The 18107-nt window shown below is 45.7% G+C and overlaps 1 pseudogene; it reads left to right on the top strand.

Annotated features, from left to right (window-relative positions):
- The window catches only part of LOC145412562 (uridine-cytidine kinase-like 1), a 28554-nt pseudogene that overhangs the window by 9098 nt on the left and 1349 nt on the right, over positions 1-18107 (top strand).

The raw sequence follows: 18107 nt of genomic DNA, 5'->3' as shown, positions 1-18107 counted from the left end.
ATGGTGAGCGTCCCCACCAACCAAAAATACTCACCATCCACTCACTTAATGTAGTGCTGCTTTGGGTGTCTGCCTGTTCCTCTCTTCCTTCCTTCCTCCCTCTTCTGTTTTTCTTTCCTTCATTCTTTTCTCTTCCTTCTGCCTACGGGTGACTTTACATTCCCTCTTCTGTCTTTCTTTCCTTCATTCATTCCTCTTCCTTCTGCCTATGGGTGACTACACTGAGTGACAAGCCAAATGGTTTCCTGTACACCAGCAATGCTGGGAACACTACTAATAAAAAGTAACGGCGCTCCCATTCCCGTTACTAGCTCGAAAAAGTAGTTGCGTTACTGGTTTCGCTACTTGATATGAAATGTAGCGGCGCTTCCGCTATGTTGGATAAGAAAAAGGTACATGAAGGAAAGGTTAACAAAAATCTGTTATATAGCAATACAGTATATACAGTTTTGATAATATTAATCAGTCTGAGTGGTTATGTTGTGTACCAGTAATGTCAGTATATCTATCTGTTGCCAGACGCCTCAATCCCGTTTGGGGTGGCCACAAACAAATCGCCTCCAAGTCGCCTTGTCCCCTGCCATTTCACTGCCCTGCTCGCAACTCACACCCCCCTCTCTCATATACCTCTCCACCCCATCCCTCCATCTCATCCTCGGCCTCCCCCTCCCTCTTCCCCCCTCCACCTCACTCACATACACTATCTTCGTCAGTCTATCACCCTCCATCCTCTCCACATGGCCAAACCACCTCAGTGTGTTCTTCATAACGCTTCCTATCACATCCACATCAACGCCACAACGTTCCTTTATATCCTCATTCGTCAGCCTGTCTCTCCATGTGACTCCACAGGCTCCTCTTAAATAACTCATTTCCACTGCTCTCACTCTTGACTTGTGTCCTTCCAACAACGTCCAAGCTTCACTTCCATACATTAGAGTTGGTATCACAATACTGTCATGTAGTAACTTTTTCACTTCCATGCTCACTTCCCTGCTTCTTATCACTGCTTTCAAGGTACCAGCAACCTTTCTTCCCTGCTGTACCCTTTCAAGCACTTCACCCTTATATATACTTATATTAAAAAAAAAAAAAAAAAAAAATCATATACATGTCGGTGTCACTTTAATGAAGCTTAGAGCAAAGGTTCAGGAAAAAGCTATTTACTGTATAATGTAACAAATGTTCTTTTACACTGTTACCTAGTATACCTACTGAAAGTAACATACATACATACTACAGTACAGTATATAGATTTATATTTTCAGTGATACCTATTTAATATATGTACGAAAACGAAAGAAAAAATGAACTGGGGCTTTCTTTTAAAGGCTATTTGTACAACATCAATGTTTTTTCCATTACTTTAAGCTGTAAGTAACATACTGTTATGAAACAATAACATAATGAGTAAGAGTTAGTCTGAGAGAGTGAGGGAGAGAACGGGAGTTTGTTGTGTTTGTGTGATATTCGTCCCAGTTTCCTGGAACACGGGCAAACAGAGAGCCCGTCAGAGGTGCGCACTACTTTTTTTTTTTTTTTTTTTTTTTTAATGCGAGGAAGAAGGAACCAAAGGCCATGAGCCCGCAGTAACAGTTCCCTCCAAGAGAAAAACAAAATACAATATAGAGCCAAATTCAAGATCCGATCATTTTGAGATGCCTGGACACACTGCGTTTGAAAGACTGGAGATCATAGGCAGCAGGAAATACAGACAGAGGGAGACAGTTCCAGAGTTGACCTGTTGCATAAATGAAAGACTGGGAGTAACGGTTAATTCTTGCATTAGAGAGTTGGACAGAAAAAGGATGAGAGTCTGCTGCCAGACGGGTGCTACGCGCCCGTCGTAGAGGTGGAGGAATGCAAGCAGACAGTTCAGAGGAGCAGTGACCATTAAAGTAGCGATAGAAAAGAGATAAAGATGCAACAGTGCGGCGAAGAGACAGAGGTTGAAGGGAGTCAGTAAGAGGAGGAGAGTTAATGAGACGAAAAGCCTTTGACTCCACCCTATTGAGAAGAGCTGTATGAGGGGAGCCTCCCCACACATGAGAGTTGTACTCCACACAGGGGCGGATAAAACCCCTGTATAGAGTCAACAATTGCGCAGGGGTAAAGAAAGAGCGGAGTCGGCTTAGCACACCCAATCTCTTGGAAGCAGATTTTACAAGAGATGTAATATGATCTTTCCAAGATAAGTCCCGAGTAAATGAAACCCCAAGCATGTTCAAGGATGATGTAGGATTAAGCTGAATATTATTAAACATTAGTGGGTATACCTGTGGAAGATTTTGTCGGGTTGAAAGGTGTAAGAACTGAGTCTTAGATGCATTAAAGACAACCATATTATTTTTACCCCAGTCAGAGATACGAGCCAAGTCAGACATTAGGTGTGCCATAGCCTCATCCCTTGTTTGTTGAAGTAACTGTTGAGATGGGCGTTGCGGGAACCGAATGGAAAGGTGAAGGGTGGAGTCATCAGCATATGAGTGGATAGGGTTAGATGTACAGCTTAGAAGATCATTGATGAATAAAAGGAAGAGAGTTGGTGATAGGACAGAGCCCTGAGGAACACCACTGTTGATAGATCTAGGAGAAGAACGATGGCCGTCTATAACAGCGGCTATAGAACGACCAGAAAGGAAGCTAGCGATGAAGGCACAGATAGCAGGATAGAAACCGTAGGAGGGCAGTTTGGAAATTAAAGATTTATGCCAGACTCGATCGAAAGCCTTTGAGATGTCAAGTGCAATGGCAAAGCTTTCGCCAAAGTCCCGAAAGGAGGATGACCAGGAATCTGAAAGGTAGGTGAGAAGATTGCCAGTGGAGCGTCCCTGACGGAACCCATACTGACGATCGGAAAGAAGGTTGTGATAGGAAAGATGCCTTAAAATTTTTCTATTAAGAATTGACTCGAAAACTTTTGAAATACAGGACGTTAAAGCAATTGGACGATAGTTGGAGGGTTGGGAGTGGCCACCCTTCTTTGGGACTGGCTGAATGAGAGCAAACTTCCAGCAAGAAGGAAAGTTACAAGTTGACAGACAAAGACGAAAGAGTTTGACTAGGCAGGGTGTAAGCACAGAAGCACAGTTCTTGAGAACAACAGGAGGGACCCCATCAGGCCCATATGCCTTGTTAGTACTGAGGCCAGTGATGGCAGAAAATACATCAACTGAAGAAATTTTAATGTCAGCCATGAGGAAGTCAGAGGGGGGAAGTGATGGAGGAACAGCACCGGAATCGTCTAAGGTAGAATTGGAGGAGAAAGTCTGTGCGAAGAGATCTGCTTTATCAGTAGAAGAAATAGCTACAGAACCATCAGAGTAGAAAAGAGGAGGGAAGGATGATGAGGGAAAGTTGTTAGAAAGATTTTTGGCAAGATGCCAGAAGGAGCGGGAAGAATTCGAGTTGGAGAGTTGAGAGCATTTAGTATGGATGAAATTATTTTTAGTAGAGTGAAGAACAGACTTAGCACGATTCCGGGCAGAAACGTAAAGATGATGTGATTCAGGGGTGGGTTGGCTCCGGTACCTTTTGTAGGCCCTCTCCTTGTTGCGGACAGCATTAGAACAAGCGTGATGAAACCAAGGCTTTCTTGCATTAGTCAAAGGATATGAGAAAGGAATGTATGCTTCCATGCCCAAGAGAATAACCTCCGTAATGCGCAAGGCACACTCAGATGGCTCACGGCCATGGAAGCAATAATCATTCCAGGGAAAATCAAAGAAGTACTGCCTGAGGGCCTCCCAGTCTGCGGCTCCAAAATGCCACAGACGACGTTTCTCTGGAGGGTCCACAGGCCGTACCGGAGTGATAGGACAGGTTAAGGTAATAAGGTTGTGATCGGAGGAGCCCAACGGAGAGAAAAGATTAACAGAGTAAGCAGAAGGATTAGTTGTGAGGAAGAGGTCAAGTATGTTGGAGCTCTCTCCAAGGCGGTCAGGGATACGGGTAGGGTGCTGTACAAGCTGCTCTAGGTCATTAAGGATAGAAAAGATGTAGGCTTGTTCACCAGGTGGATCCGTGAAAGGAGAGGAGAGCCAAAGGTGGTAGTGAACATTGAAATCTCCAAGAATGGAGATTTCAGAGAAAGGAGAAATGGATAGAATGTGTTCCATCGTAGAAGTAAGAACTTGCTTTAGCGAGGTGGAGGATAATCCCTTACCGTAGTAATTAATGTATATAATGGAGCATGGGCAACAATGCCAGCAGCGTCCATAAAGACGTCACCAGATCGGGCTAGGGCTGAGTCGAGCTCAGACCTGAGCGTGGTGGTGGCTGGGCAGTCCAGAAGATAATGAAGAAGGGGCTCCTCACAGCTGGCCAAACAATGTTCACATGGGTCTGGCTCCATACCCACAATTTGCTTGTAGCAAAGAAACCCAAGATGCAATCTGCGAAGCCGGACTACAATAAAATTAGGTAGTCCTGGGGGGGGCAACAGGAGGGAATACGACGTGGCAGTAGCATACCATTTTGCAGAGCAAGAACCCTCCGTGACCCAGAGCTGATGGTCCTCTAGGGATAGTCTTCCTATGGTGGCAGTGAGAGTGCGGATGAGGTGCGAGGGACTAGGGCGTAGTGGGAATGTGATGTCTGGGAGATCGCAAGCTGAGCACGCAGCGTCATCAGCACGCTCGTTGCCACTAATTCCCACATGTCCCGGGAGCCAGTGAAGGTTAATCGTTGCGCCCCTATGGACAAGAAGTGATGCAAATGTATGAATCGCTGTTAGGAGAAAGACGTTGTCATGCAGCGAGAAGGATCGTAATCTCTGAATGGAGGAAAGAGAGTCTGTGTGGATTTTGACTCGATTGCGACGATGGTGGTGAGCATGGCGCAATGCACCCAGGATGGTCGCAAGTTCCGCCTGGAAAGCGGATACACATGAAGAGAGTCGCCAAGCTTCCACTATATGCCCAGAGACAAAGGCCGCTCCAGCTGCGCCATTAGGGGAAACAGAGCCATCAGTGTAGTAGATGGCTGAGTCTGGTGAGGCCAGAGCTGCCACCCTACTGAGACCCTCCTGGCAAAGGAGTGCTGGAATTGATGAGCGAGGTTTAGCCTCCGATGGACCAATAATATTAAAAAGAGGAGGATCCCATGGCGGTGGATCAACGTATCCAGGAAAGGGAGAGTCGGGATCTTGACAGAGGCTCGCAGCAGCTCCCAATCCATGGATGGCAGCGGCTGTGGTGCGGGCCCAGTCACGCTGAGGGGCCGGCTCAGGTGGGCGGCAGAGAAGGCGTTTTAGGAGGGCAGAGACAGGCAGGTGAGGCAGGCACTGGATCAGCTTCAGAGTGACAATTGCCTCTCGTAACACAATGCGATGGGCCAGAGATGGCAGCCCACCCTCCATACGCAGATTGACAAGTCGGGTCCAGCGTGGAGCACCCAGCATAATGCTGAGGGCATCATTCTGGATGACCTCCAGAGATCTGGCGACTGGCGGAGCGAGTCCCGTCAAGCAGATGGCGCTGTAGTCTACTAAGGATCGGACTGCGTGTATATAAAAAGTCCGTAGGATGGAATATGATGCCCCCAAACTCCGCTTGGATAGATAGCGGAGAGCAGCCATGCGGGTGGATGCACGCTCCCTCAGGTACCGAACGTGGCAGGAAAAGTTGAGACCCGCGTCAAGCCAGACCCCCAAGTACCGATGTGCAGTGACAATGGAGAGCTGATGGCCACCGAGTAGCAGTGGAAAGTCTGGGGGGCGGAGTCCAAATGGCAGGCACTTGGTCTTCTGGAAGTTAATTTTGAGGCCTAACTCGGCACACTTGGCATGGAGCCGAGAAAGGGCCAAGTCTGCCTGTCGAAAACAATCCCTTCTTGTAAAAACGAGGGCAAGATCGTCTGCATAACAGAGGAGGGTGATGCCAGGCCCATAGTCGAGAGTTAAGAGCCCCTCCATAAGGGTATTAAAAAGGAGGGGGCTTAATACGCTCCCCTGGGGCGTGCCATTTAAATGTTTGCAAAAGTGTGAGAGGTCCCCCTGAAATCTGACCCCTGCAGAGCGATCCGCAAAGAAGTCCCTGATCCAGGCTAAAAGCCTGCCTCCCACACCCCTGTCTGCAAGGGCAGCCAAAATAACTGTAGGGCTGGCTAGTTCAAAAGCCTTTTCAAGGTCGAGGAAGACGGCCATCCCCCTTCCCCCTCTCAGTTCCCCAAGGAAAGATGCGAGGCAGTGAGTGGCACTCCTACCATGGTGGTAAGCGAAGATCCTTGGGTGCAGTGGTCCCAGCCGCCAAGCGAGACGAGCCCGCACAACCCTCTCAGCCGTTTTAGCGATACAGCTAAGGAGGGAGATGGGGCGCATGGCGGTAGGATCATGAGGCTTAGGAATCGGGTGAATAACAGCCGCCTTCCACGACCTTGGCAGACGCCCCTCAGACCACGAGAGGTTGATTAGATCAAGTAGGCGCTCGCTGCCGCAATCCCCAGCGTGTGACAGGAGTGAATATGTAATCCCGTCCAGTCCAGGCGCAGAGTCCTCCCAGTGGTGCAGTGCTTTTAGAACCTCCCCGCTGGTGATGGGACAATCAGCTGGGTCTGGCCTATCACAGGCAGCCTGAACTGCCGTGGCACAAGCGGTGCATAGCTGAGCCTGCAGAATCTGGACGGATTGTGGGAGATTGCTTGAAGCAGAGCGATCCGCAAAGTGCTGAGCGAGGCGGCTGGCCTCTGCGGCAGGATCAGGATGCGAGGGCGGACGAGGAGGACGTGGATCGGAGATGAACCTGATTCTCCTCCACATCTCCCTGAGTGTGGAGTGAGCGTCTAGGGTACGACACCATCCAATCCACGCCTCCTCCTTGATGCGGCGTTTTTCTGTGGTGACATGTCGCGTGACAGCCACCAGGTACCGACGGTGTGGAGATGTGCGACGCCGTCGGTACTGCCTGCGTGCCGCATTGAGCCGCCGGTTCAATTCCTTGACCCTGTCGCAGTAAATCCAGCCGTCCCGATAGCACCTCGCGGATCGACGCTGCAGGGGGATAGCAAGAGAGGCAGCCTGTGAAAAGATACACGCCACCTGATCTGCTCGTCTCTCGAGGTCTGAGGCGGGAGGAGATGCAGCAAAGGCCCCAGCTAAGGCCTGGGCAAACGCCACCCAGTCGGCCCTACGGAAGTCCCACCGCAGAGGAGGGGGCGGCGTCGGTGGGAGTGGAGCAGTTGGCAGAGTGACCTCTAGGGCAAAATGATCACTAGCAAGGTGAGGGTGCAGTGACCATGTTGCCGAGCCCGCAAGGGGGGAGGACACAAACGCCAAGTCCAGACGCCCCCCGTCAATGTGTGTGGCCTCAGTGGTGTCGTTTAATAGGGAAACATCACCCACCTCCTCCAGTATTAAAGAGATGTGTCGTCCTGCATCGTTGGGCTGAAGAGGCGAAGAGAGCAGGGCGTGGTGGGCATTGAAGTTGCCCCCAATGTACACAGCTCCCCTGGCAGCTTGGGAGAAAAGTTCCCCCAGCTCCAGGGTGCTCCTCTGGCTCCAGTATACATTGTATACCGTCAGGGGCGACGTCGCCAGATGGAGAACCACGCCCTGAACCTCCACACCAGGTCCACAGAACGGGAGTTAGAGACGGGGATAGTTAGAGGTGTGTGTGTGTGTGTGTGTGTGTGTGTGTGTGTGTGTGTGTGTGTTTGCTTTGCCTACATCTAGCTGACATCCTTATTTATCTTTACTTAATTTAAACAATTGATAATTAACTAGCAAATTCCTGTCTAATTATTGCACATAACTAATAAATAATAATGAATAAATTACTGATGTAATGTAGAACAAACATCATTAATTGACAGAACTGACAAAAGTATTATTTTTCGTCATTAATACAACCAAACCGTCAGCATATCTGTATGTACAGCACTCACCAACTCCGGACCTGTATTCGTCGCTTGAGTAGTGAGGAGCGCAGTAACGCGTGAGTACTGCCAAGAAGTAGCAGCGCTCTCAGTTCTGCTACTAGCTAAAACAAGTAATGGCATTACCACCATCGTTATTAAAATAGTAGTGGCTTTATTCCCAGCTTTGTACACCAGGAAACCATGTACTTCACTGGGTGGTAACATATAACCAAATTATGGTGCCTGGTGGTTTAGTGGGTAATTAAGGCACTCCAATTGGATTGAGCCAGTGCAGGTTTATATCCAAGGGGTGGTTGGGGTTTATTGCTCACGTAATGCCACTCAGGGATGAGTGAGGCTGGTTCCTCTAGTATTAGTGTCAGGACCAACTTGCTTAGCCCCAGGCTCCTACACTCCTCATGGGGCAACACAGGATTCTATGATGATGATTATGGTGATAATAATAATAATAATAACCTAATTTCTTTCAACAGTTACTAGACATGAAGGTATTTGTTGACACTGATTCAGATGAAAGACTGGTTCGCCGATTGCAGCGGGACATTGCAGAGCGAGGGAGAGAACTGGATGGTGTGTTGAAACAATACTTCAAGTTTGTCAAGCCTGCATTTGACTACTACATTGCCCCTTCTGTGGTAAAGACCTCTAGATCTGTGGCACATATGTAACAGTTTGTGGTGGTGGAGATGGGCACCTTTGTATGATGACGCCAATGTAACTGGGTGGCACCACTGGCTGGTTATAGTAACATCTTTATCCGTCTTCCCCAAAAGAAGGGTGTTGGACTGCTGCAGACTACAATACACAGGGTTCATGTTCAGATGAGCCTGGGGTACAACAACAACAACAACAACATTCTTGTGATGTAGCAGCTCAGAAGAGTACATGCAGTTTGTGAATCTAACACTTGACTAATATGTATGTACAGTGTGTTGATACCTCTGTGATAAGGACCTCTTGATCTGTATGGTCTGTGTAGATCTCAGTTGCATGGTTAAGCATTATTTAAGTTACTAGATGTTGTTAATATATCTTTTCCCTTTTTATGTCAGGAAATATTATAGTAATGAGGAGGAGGAAGAGAAGGATGTTTGTATAACTTCCCTCACTCCAAATTTCATTGGTAATAGAAGTTGGGATGGTGGTGATAATAATGAACTGCCTATGTTAGAGAGAGGTGGGAGAGAGGGGGGGGGGGAAGAAGAATGATGATGATGATGATGATGAATGAGTTTGGGAGAGTGTGTAAGATATTGAATCTAAAGGTGAATGTAAGGATGAGTAAAGTTATTGTCTTCAAGAGAAATGATGTCACTGACTGCACAGTAAGGTTGGTTGATGAGGAAGTGTAAAATGTGAGTCCATTAATATTTGGGTAGTGTGATGAGTAAGGATGGAGGTTTGGAGGATGCAGTGCATGAGATGATGCAACAAGGAAGAAAGGCTGCTGGTTCTTTGAATGCAGTGATAAGAAATAGAGAAGTGAGCATTTAAGTAAAAAAGTTGCTTTAAGTAAATAAGTTGCTGCATGATAGTATTGTGATAACAACTCTAACGTATGGAAGTGAAGCTTGGACCTTGTTGGAGGGACACAAGTCAAGAGTGAGAGCAGTGGAAATGAGTTACTTGAGAGGAGCATGTGGAGTCACATGGAGAGACAGACTGACAAATGAGGAAGTGAAGGAACGTTGTAGCGTGGATGTGGATCTGATAGAAAGCGTTAAGAGAAATATGCTGAGGTGATTTGGCCATGTGGAGTGGATGGAGAGTGAGAGACTAACAAGGAGAGTGTATGTGGGTGAGGTGAAGGGGGGGAGAGGAAGGGGGAGGCCAAGGATGAGATGGAGGGGTGGAGTGTAGAGGTATGTGAGAGAGGGGTGTGAACTGGGGGGAGGGCAGTGAAATCAAAGGGAACAGGGTGGCATGGAGGTGCTTTGTTTGTAGCCACCCCTTACAGGATTAATGCATCTCGCAATGGATGGATAGATAGATTATTGTTATTATTATTAGTAGTAGTATTACAGTATTATGTGGTAGGTGGGGGCACTCACTTGATGTTGTGCTACTTTGTGTGTCTGCCCTTTCCTCTCTTCCTTCCTTCCTCTTCTGTCTTTCCTTCATTCTTTCCCCTTCCTTCTGCCTGTGGGTGACACTGCAGTGAGTGACAAGCCAAATGGTTTCCTGTACACCAGGAAACCATTTACTATGCTGGGTGGTAACCATATAACCAAATTATGGCACTTGGTGGTATAGTGAGTAATTACAGCGCTCCAATCAGAATGAGCCGGTGAAGGTTTATATCCAGTGGGTGGCTGGGGTATATTGCTCATGTAATGCCACTCAGGGATGAGTGAGGCTGGTCACTCATCTTAAATGTCAGGACCAACTTGCTTGGCCTGCACTCCTACACTCCTCATGGGGCAACATGGGATTGGATGATGGGTGGATGGATGCATTACAGTATTATGGTGGTACATTAATTACCTATACTGAAAGAGTAAGTGATGATGAAGTGTTAATGATGATAAATACTTTCTTCATGTTCTTAGTTGATGATCTATCTATAGGCATCTATCTATTGCCAGACGCCTTAATCCCATACGGGATGGCCACAAACGAATTGCCTCCATGTCGCCATTTCACTGCCCTGCTCTCAGTTTACCCCCCCCTCCCTCGTATACCTCTCTACTCCATCAGTTGATGATTATTATTATTATTATACCATTATGGTGATACCTTAATTACCTATACAGAATGAGAGAGAGAGAGAGAGAGAATGATAATGATAAATAAATAATGATGATGGTTACTTTCTTCTTATTCTCAGGTCCATGCAGACATCATTGTGCCAAGAGGAGGTGAGAATGAAGTTGCCATAAATCTCATTGCTCAAAATGTCATGACACAACTACAACAGGTAATAATAATAATCCTAAACCCCTTTTTCCTCTGAATTGACTTAAAATTGCCATCTGCCCATCTTGAATTGACTAGACTTAAAATTGCCATCTGCCCATCTTGAATTGACTAGACTTAAAAATTGCCATCTGCCCATCTTGAATTGACTAGACTTAAAAATTGCCATCTGCCCATCTTGAATTGACTAGACTTAAAAATTGCCATCTGCCCATCTTGAATTGACTAGACTTAAAAATTGCCATCTGCCAATCTTGAATTCACTAGACTTAAAATAGCCATCTGCCCATCTTGAATTTGACTAGACTTAAAATTGCCATCTGTCCATCTTGAATGCTGAGTTCAAACATTAGAATGACAATAGGATGTGATGCTGGTTGTATATTCTTCAGAGGGGCTTCAAGCTGCGAGAGAAGCTAGCAAACGCCAATTTTGGCATTGCAAGACCTAATTCCCTCCATCTCCTGCCATCAACGCCACAAATTCGTGGTCTGCACACGTTCATTCGCAATAAGGACACTCCCAGGGACGAATTCATCTTCTACTCCAAGAGGTTGATTCGTCTGGTGATAGAACACGCGCTGACTCTACTTCCATTTACGGTATGTCTTAGAGATAGATGGCTTTTGAAAACTCACCCTTTTCATTTTATGTTGGCCTAAAATTGCCATCTCTCCATCTTTACCTCCATTTACAGAAGGTCTTTTGTTTTTTCTCTTCAAGAAGCTGTGATCTGAGGAGAACTGTAATGAAGACCAATAGGTTTAGTGGTATCATTTATAAAGGTTCCAACATGCTTGCATATATCAGCCTTGGTTACCTAATGGCAGTTTTCCATGCTTCTTGATCTCTGGCAGCCTCTCTGTTCAGTCCTTTATCCCAGAGGTCACGCTCTGTGACCTTGTCCCAGGTCTTTTTTTGGTCCGCCCATCTCAGCCCTACCCCTGATATTCACACTCCTCACCTTCCACGCCCAGTTGTCATCATCCATCCTCCCAACATGCTGAGACCATCTCAGTCTACCCCACATCATCACCTCTCCTCAGTACATCACCAATACACACTAGTCCCATCCTTCCTTTCAACTTGCCAATCGTAATCCAAGCTCCCACAGGCCTCACATTCAAGGATGCACTACGCACCCATCTGATCATTGTCATATCTGTACATTTGAGCCTCCAGATATCCTCTTCCTTTACTGCCCAGTTCATACTACCACAGAGCATTACACTTCTACCACATGCTGCATACATAGATCCCTTAGCAAGGAAGGAGAACCCTCTCAGAGTCAGGAGAGGCAACAGCTCCCTGAATTTCCTCCAGCCACTCCTTACTGTAGCCACAGAGCTAGCTCCAGCCACATCTCCAGCATATAACATGTCCCCTAAATTGGAGTGCCTTAATTACCCACTAAACCACCAGGCGCCATAATTTGGTTATATGGTCACCACCCAGCGTAGTAAATGGTTTCCTGGTGTACAGGAAACCATTTGGCTTGTCAGTACTGTAGTGTCACCCATAGGCAGAAGGATGGGGAAAGAATGAAGGAAAGAAAGATTGAAGAGGGAGAGTAAATCACCCATAGGCAGAAGAAAGTAGAAAGAATGAAGAAAAGAACGAAAGAGGAAGGAAGTACGAGAGGAAAGGGCTGATAACCAAAGCAGCACTACATTGAGTGAGTGGATGGTGAGCACCCCCACCTACCAGGAATTACTATAGTTATTATTATTATTATTATTAGTGTAAGTATTAGTATTATTACGGGCAGACCTCAGGATGTGATACCCCTATACATGTACGTGAAACCCCGGCATAGCGATGGGGGTAGAAAAACCACCATACCCCACCTAACACTGGCCAGACCCCAGTGTGGCAATGGGATAATTTTTTTTAAAATGAGTTAGCTGGTATTTTAGACTAAAATTTTGTGTGAAGGTTGATTTGTAAACCGTTTTTTAGACTTAGATTAATGTGTTTTAGTCATAGGAATTAGTTGGAGATGATCAGGGAGGCTTTAGGAAGGGAAGAGGTTGTGTGGATCAGATATTCATTCTTAGATCTTTAGTGGAAAAGTTTCTAGAGAAGGGAAAGAAGTTGTATGTGGCCTTCATGGATTTGGAGAAAGCATATGACAGGGTGGATAGACAAGGAATGTGGAAAGTATTAAGAATATATGGAGTAGATGGGAAGTTGTTGAATGCTGTGAAGAGTATGTATGATGGTGCTAAGGCTGCAGTGTGTTTGGATAGTGAACTAAGTGAATTTTTCTCTTTGAAGGTTGGGTTGAAACAGGGATGTGTCATGTCTCCATGGTTGTTCAATCTGTACATGGATGGGGTAATAAAAGAGGTACAGGGTAGGGTAGTGGATGTTGGAGTGGCCCTGGTGAGAGAGGATAGTGTTTGGAAACTCCCTGTACTGTTGTTTGCAGATGATACTGTGTTGTTAGGTGAAGATGAAGGGGAGCTGCAAGGCTTGGTGGATGAGTTTGGGAGAGTGTGTAAGAAACGGAATCTAAAGGTGAATGTAGGGAAGAGTAAAGTGATGGTCTTTGAGAGAGGTGAAGTCAGTGAATGTACAGCGAGGTTGGATGGTGAGGAAATGGAAAATGTGAGTACATTTAAGTACTAGGGAGTGTGATGAGTAAGGATGGAAGTTTGGAGGGTGAAGTGCTTGAAAGGGTACAACAAGGAAGAAAGGTTGCTGGTTCCTTGAGAGCAGTGATAAGAAGCAGGGAAGTGAGCAAGGGAGTGAAAAAGTTACTACATGACAGTATTCTGATACCAACTCTAACGTATGGAAGTGAAGCTTGGACGTTGTTGGAAGGACACAAGTCAAGAGTGAGAGCAGTGGAAATGAGTTATTTAAGATTAGCCTGTGGAGTCACATGGAGAGACAGGCTGACAAATGAAGATATAAAGGAGCATTGTGGTGTGGATGTGGATGTGATAGGAAGCATTAGGAGGAACACACTGAGGTGGTTTGGCCATATGGAGAGGATGGAGGGTGAGAGACTGACGAGGAGAGTGTATGTGAGTGAGGTGGAGGGGGGGAGAGGGAGGGGGAGGCTGAGGATGAGATGGAGAGATGGAGCGAAGAGGTATATGAGAGAGGGGGGTGTGAGTTGCGAGCAGGGCAGTGAAATGATGGGGGACAGGGCGACATGGAGGCAGTTTATTTGTGGCCACCCCGTACGGGATTGAGGCATCTGGCAATAGATAGATAGATAGTTAGTCATAGGTGGGGTGAGCATTGTCATATTGGGGTACAGTTTACCAAGTTTGATTTTTTCCAGCCTTATATTTGATGATTTTCACATTTTATTTTTGGGTTTAGGTGAGTTATAAACTGCTTTTAGGCTTAGTTTAGCTTGTTTTAAAGTTATTTGGAGGTTTAGGTTAGCTAGAAACTTGTTTTTGGACTCATTTGGATAGGTTTAGGACTTGGTTGAGGGGTAAACCCAAGACTTAAAAACACATTCCTATACTTTGCATGTTAAATACACCCTGAGATATGGTACCCTGCCTAGCAATGGGTTTTTACTGAACCAGTTGCATTGTTAAACCGGGGTATTCCTGTATAATTAAATCCCTTGTGAAAGAAAGTAATTCACCATAGAGATTTGTGGTATTTTGATGATGATGATGATTCTACTCCTTCTCCCCAGCAGGACGTGACTGTGGAAACACCCCAGGGAATCCCGTATGAAAGAAAACGAATTGCCACAGAAAAGATTTGTGGTGTTTCAATTTTACGGGCAGGGGAGACAATGGAAAACGCTTTGTGTGAGGTGTTGAAGGACGTTAGGATTGGCAAGATTCTCATCCAGACGAACCTTGACACAGGAGAGCCAGAGGTAAAATGATGTGGCATTAGTTGGAACAGAATCCACCTGGATAATGGTATCCATAGGCCAGTCCTCAGGACAGCCTTGGCTTCCCCATGCATTTCTTGGCCCTCCTCACTGGCACCCCATCTGAAACTTATCTATTTAAATGTGTGCACATTGTGTAGCAATGGGCCACTTCCACCTTGACCCACCAGTTTGAGAGGGTCTGGCTATGGTCACCACCCAGCGTAGTAAATGGTTTCCTGGTGTACAGGAAACCATTTGGCTTGTCAGTACTGTAGTGTCACCCATAGGCAGAAGGATGGGGAAAGAATGAAGGAAAGAAAGATTGAAGAGGGAGAGTAAATCACCCATAGGCAGAAGAAAGTAGAAAGAATGAAGAAAAGAACGAAAGAGGAAGGAAGTACGAGAGGAAAGGGCTGATAACCAAAGCAGCACTACATTGAGTGAGTGGATGGTGAGCACCCCCACCTACCAGGAATTACTATAGTTATTATTATTATTATTATTAGTGTAAGTATTAGTATTATTACGGGCAGACCTCAGGATGTGATACCCCTATACATGTACGTGAAACCCCGGCATAGCGATGGGGGTAGAAAAACCACCATACCCCACCTAACACTGGCCAGACCCCAGTGTGGCAATGGGTTTTGTTTTTTTAAACTGATTTTGGTGGTATTTTAGACTAAAATTTTGTGTGAAGGTTGATTTGTAAACCGTTTTTTAGACTTAGATTAATGTGTTTTAGTCATAGGAATTAGTTGGAGATGATCAGGGAGGCTTTAGGAAGGGAAGAGGTTGTGTGGATCAGATATTCATTCTTAGATCTTTAGTGGAAAAGTTTCTAGAGAAGGGAAAGAAGTTGTATGTGGCCTTCATGGATTTGGAGAAAGCATATGACAGGGTGGATAGACAAGGAATGTGGAAAGTATTAAGAATATATGGAGTAGATGGGAAGTTGTTGAATGCTGTGAAGAGTATGTATGATGGTGCTAAGGCTGCAGTGTGTTTGGATAGTGAACTAAGTGAATTTTTCTCTTTGAAGGTTGGGTTGAAACAGGGATGTGTCATGTCTCCATGGTTGTTCAATCTGTACATGGATGGGGTAATAAAAGAGGTACAGGGTAGGGTAGTGGATGTTGGAGTGGCCCTGGTGAGAGAGGATAGTGTTTGGAAACTCCCTGTACTGTTGTTTGCAGATGATACTGTGTTGTTAGGTGAAGATGAAGGGGAGCTGCAAGGCTTGGTGGATGAGTTTGGGAGAGTGTGTAAGAAACGGAATCTAAAGGTGAATGTAGGGAAGAGTAAAGTGATGGTCTTTGAGAGAGGTGAAGTCAGTGAATGTACAGCGAGGTTGGATGGTGAGGAAATGGAAAATGTGAGTACATTTAAGTACTAGGGAGTGTGATGAGTAAGGATGGAAGTTTGGAGGGTGAAGTGCTTGAAAGGGTACAACAAGGAAGAAAGGTTGCTGGTTCCTTGAGAGCAGTGATAAGAAGCAGGGAAGTGAGCAAGGGAGTGAAAAAGTTACTACATGACAGTATTCTGATACCAACTCTAACGTATGGAAGTGAAGCTTGGACGTTGTTGGAAGGACACAAGTCAAGAGTGAGAGCAGTGGAAATGAGTTATTTAAGATTAGCCTGTGGAGTCACATGGAGAGACAGGCTGACAAATGAAGATATAAAGGAGCATTGTGGTGTGGATGTGGATGTGATAGGAAGCATTAGGAGGAACACACTGAGGTGGTTTGGCCATATGGAGAGGATGGAGGGTGAGAGACTGACGAGGAGAGTGTATGTGAGTGAGGTGGAGGGGGGGAGAGGGAGGGGGAGGCTGAGGATGAGATGGAGAGATGGAGCGAAGAGGTATATGAGAGAGGGGGGTGTGAGTTGCGAGCAGGGCAGTGAAATGATGGGGGACAGGGCGACATGGAGGCAGTTTATTTGTGGCCACCCCGTACGGGATTGAGGCATCTGGCAATAGATAGATAGATAGTTAGTCATAGGTGGGGTGAGCATTGTCATATTGGGGTACAGTTTACCAAGTTTGATTTTTTCCAGCCTTATATTTGATGATTTTCACATTTTATTTTTGGGTTTAGGTGAGTTATAAACTGCTTTTAGGCTTAGTTTAGCTTGTTTTAAAGTTATTTGGAGGTTTAGGTTAGCTAGAAACTTGTTTTTGGACTCATTTGGATAGGTTTAGGACTTGGTTGAGGGGTAAACCCAAGACTTAAAAACACATTCCTATACTTTGCATGTTAAATACACCCTGAGATATGGTACCCTGCCTAGCAATGGGTTTTTACTGAACCAGTTGCATTGTTAAACCGGGGTATTCCTGTATAATTAAATCCCTTGTGAAAGAAAGTAATTCACCATAGAGATTTGTGGTATTTTGATGATGATGATGATTCTACTCCTTCTCCCCAGCAGGACGTGACTGTGGAAACACCCCAGGGAATCCCGTATGAAAGAAAACGAATTGCCACAGAAAAGATTTGTGGTGTTTCAATTTTACGGGCAGGGGAGACAATGGAAAACGCTTTGTGTGAGGTGTTGAAGGACGTTAGGATTGGCAAGATTCTCATCCAGACGAACCTTGACACAGGAGAGCCAGAGGTAAAATGATGTGGCATTAGTTGGAACAGAATCCACCTGGATAATGGTATCCATAGGCCAGTCCTCAGGACAGCCTTGGCTTCCCCATGCATTTCTTGGCCCTCCTCACTGGCACCCCATCTGAAACTTATCTATTTAAATGTGTGCACATTGTGTAGCAATGGGCCACTTCCACCTTGACCCACCAGTTTGAGAGGGTCTGGCTATGCCACTTTATTTTTTATTTATTTTTTTTATTCTTTATTTTTTATTTTTTAGGACAACTTTACAAGATGTAGGGGAGGATTCAAATGTGATGGGTTAGATACATCATTCACTAACCCCTTCAATCCAGTGACAGTGTCAGTGTAATCAAGTGGCTTCTCTGCCTCATTATGGAGACATCCCTCAGCTGCCTCCCTATCCCTCAGCATGGTGAACTGCAGGAGAAGGGCAACTTCTGCATGTATTCCACTGACCTCATGTCAAGATGAGCATAGGGCCACAGCAACATTCATTGATTTACAGTATTATTGATATGCTTGTCTTGCTTTGGTTAGTTTTTCTGTGATCTCATTCTTTCAAGTCTCCTCTGGCTGTGTGGATACTACCTCATCCCTTCCTAGGATGGGAAAAGAGGTCTGGATAATGATGGTGAACATTCTTCCTACATGTGGTCAGTTTTTTAAGCTTAGGACAGAGCTTTAATAATGAGTAAATGAAGGCCACATCATACCTGTCAGATCTACAAGTGTGCCCTGCAGTGTAGTACATGTGGGAATGTCTGACAGTACCAACAGTGAAGCAAGATAATATGACTGAAGGAGTTAACTACAGTTGACCCCCCAACTTGGCTTATT

This window comes from Coenobita brevimanus, chromosome 93, assembly GCF_032717465.1.
Source record: "Coenobita brevimanus isolate Jiangsu-jjx chromosome 93, ASM3271746v2, whole genome shotgun sequence".
Classification (NCBI taxonomy): Eukaryota; Metazoa; Arthropoda; class Malacostraca; order Decapoda; family Coenobitidae; genus Coenobita; species Coenobita brevimanus.
The sequence above is the reverse complement of the archived record's forward strand: the minus strand, read 5'-3'. Positions and strand labels throughout refer to the sequence as shown.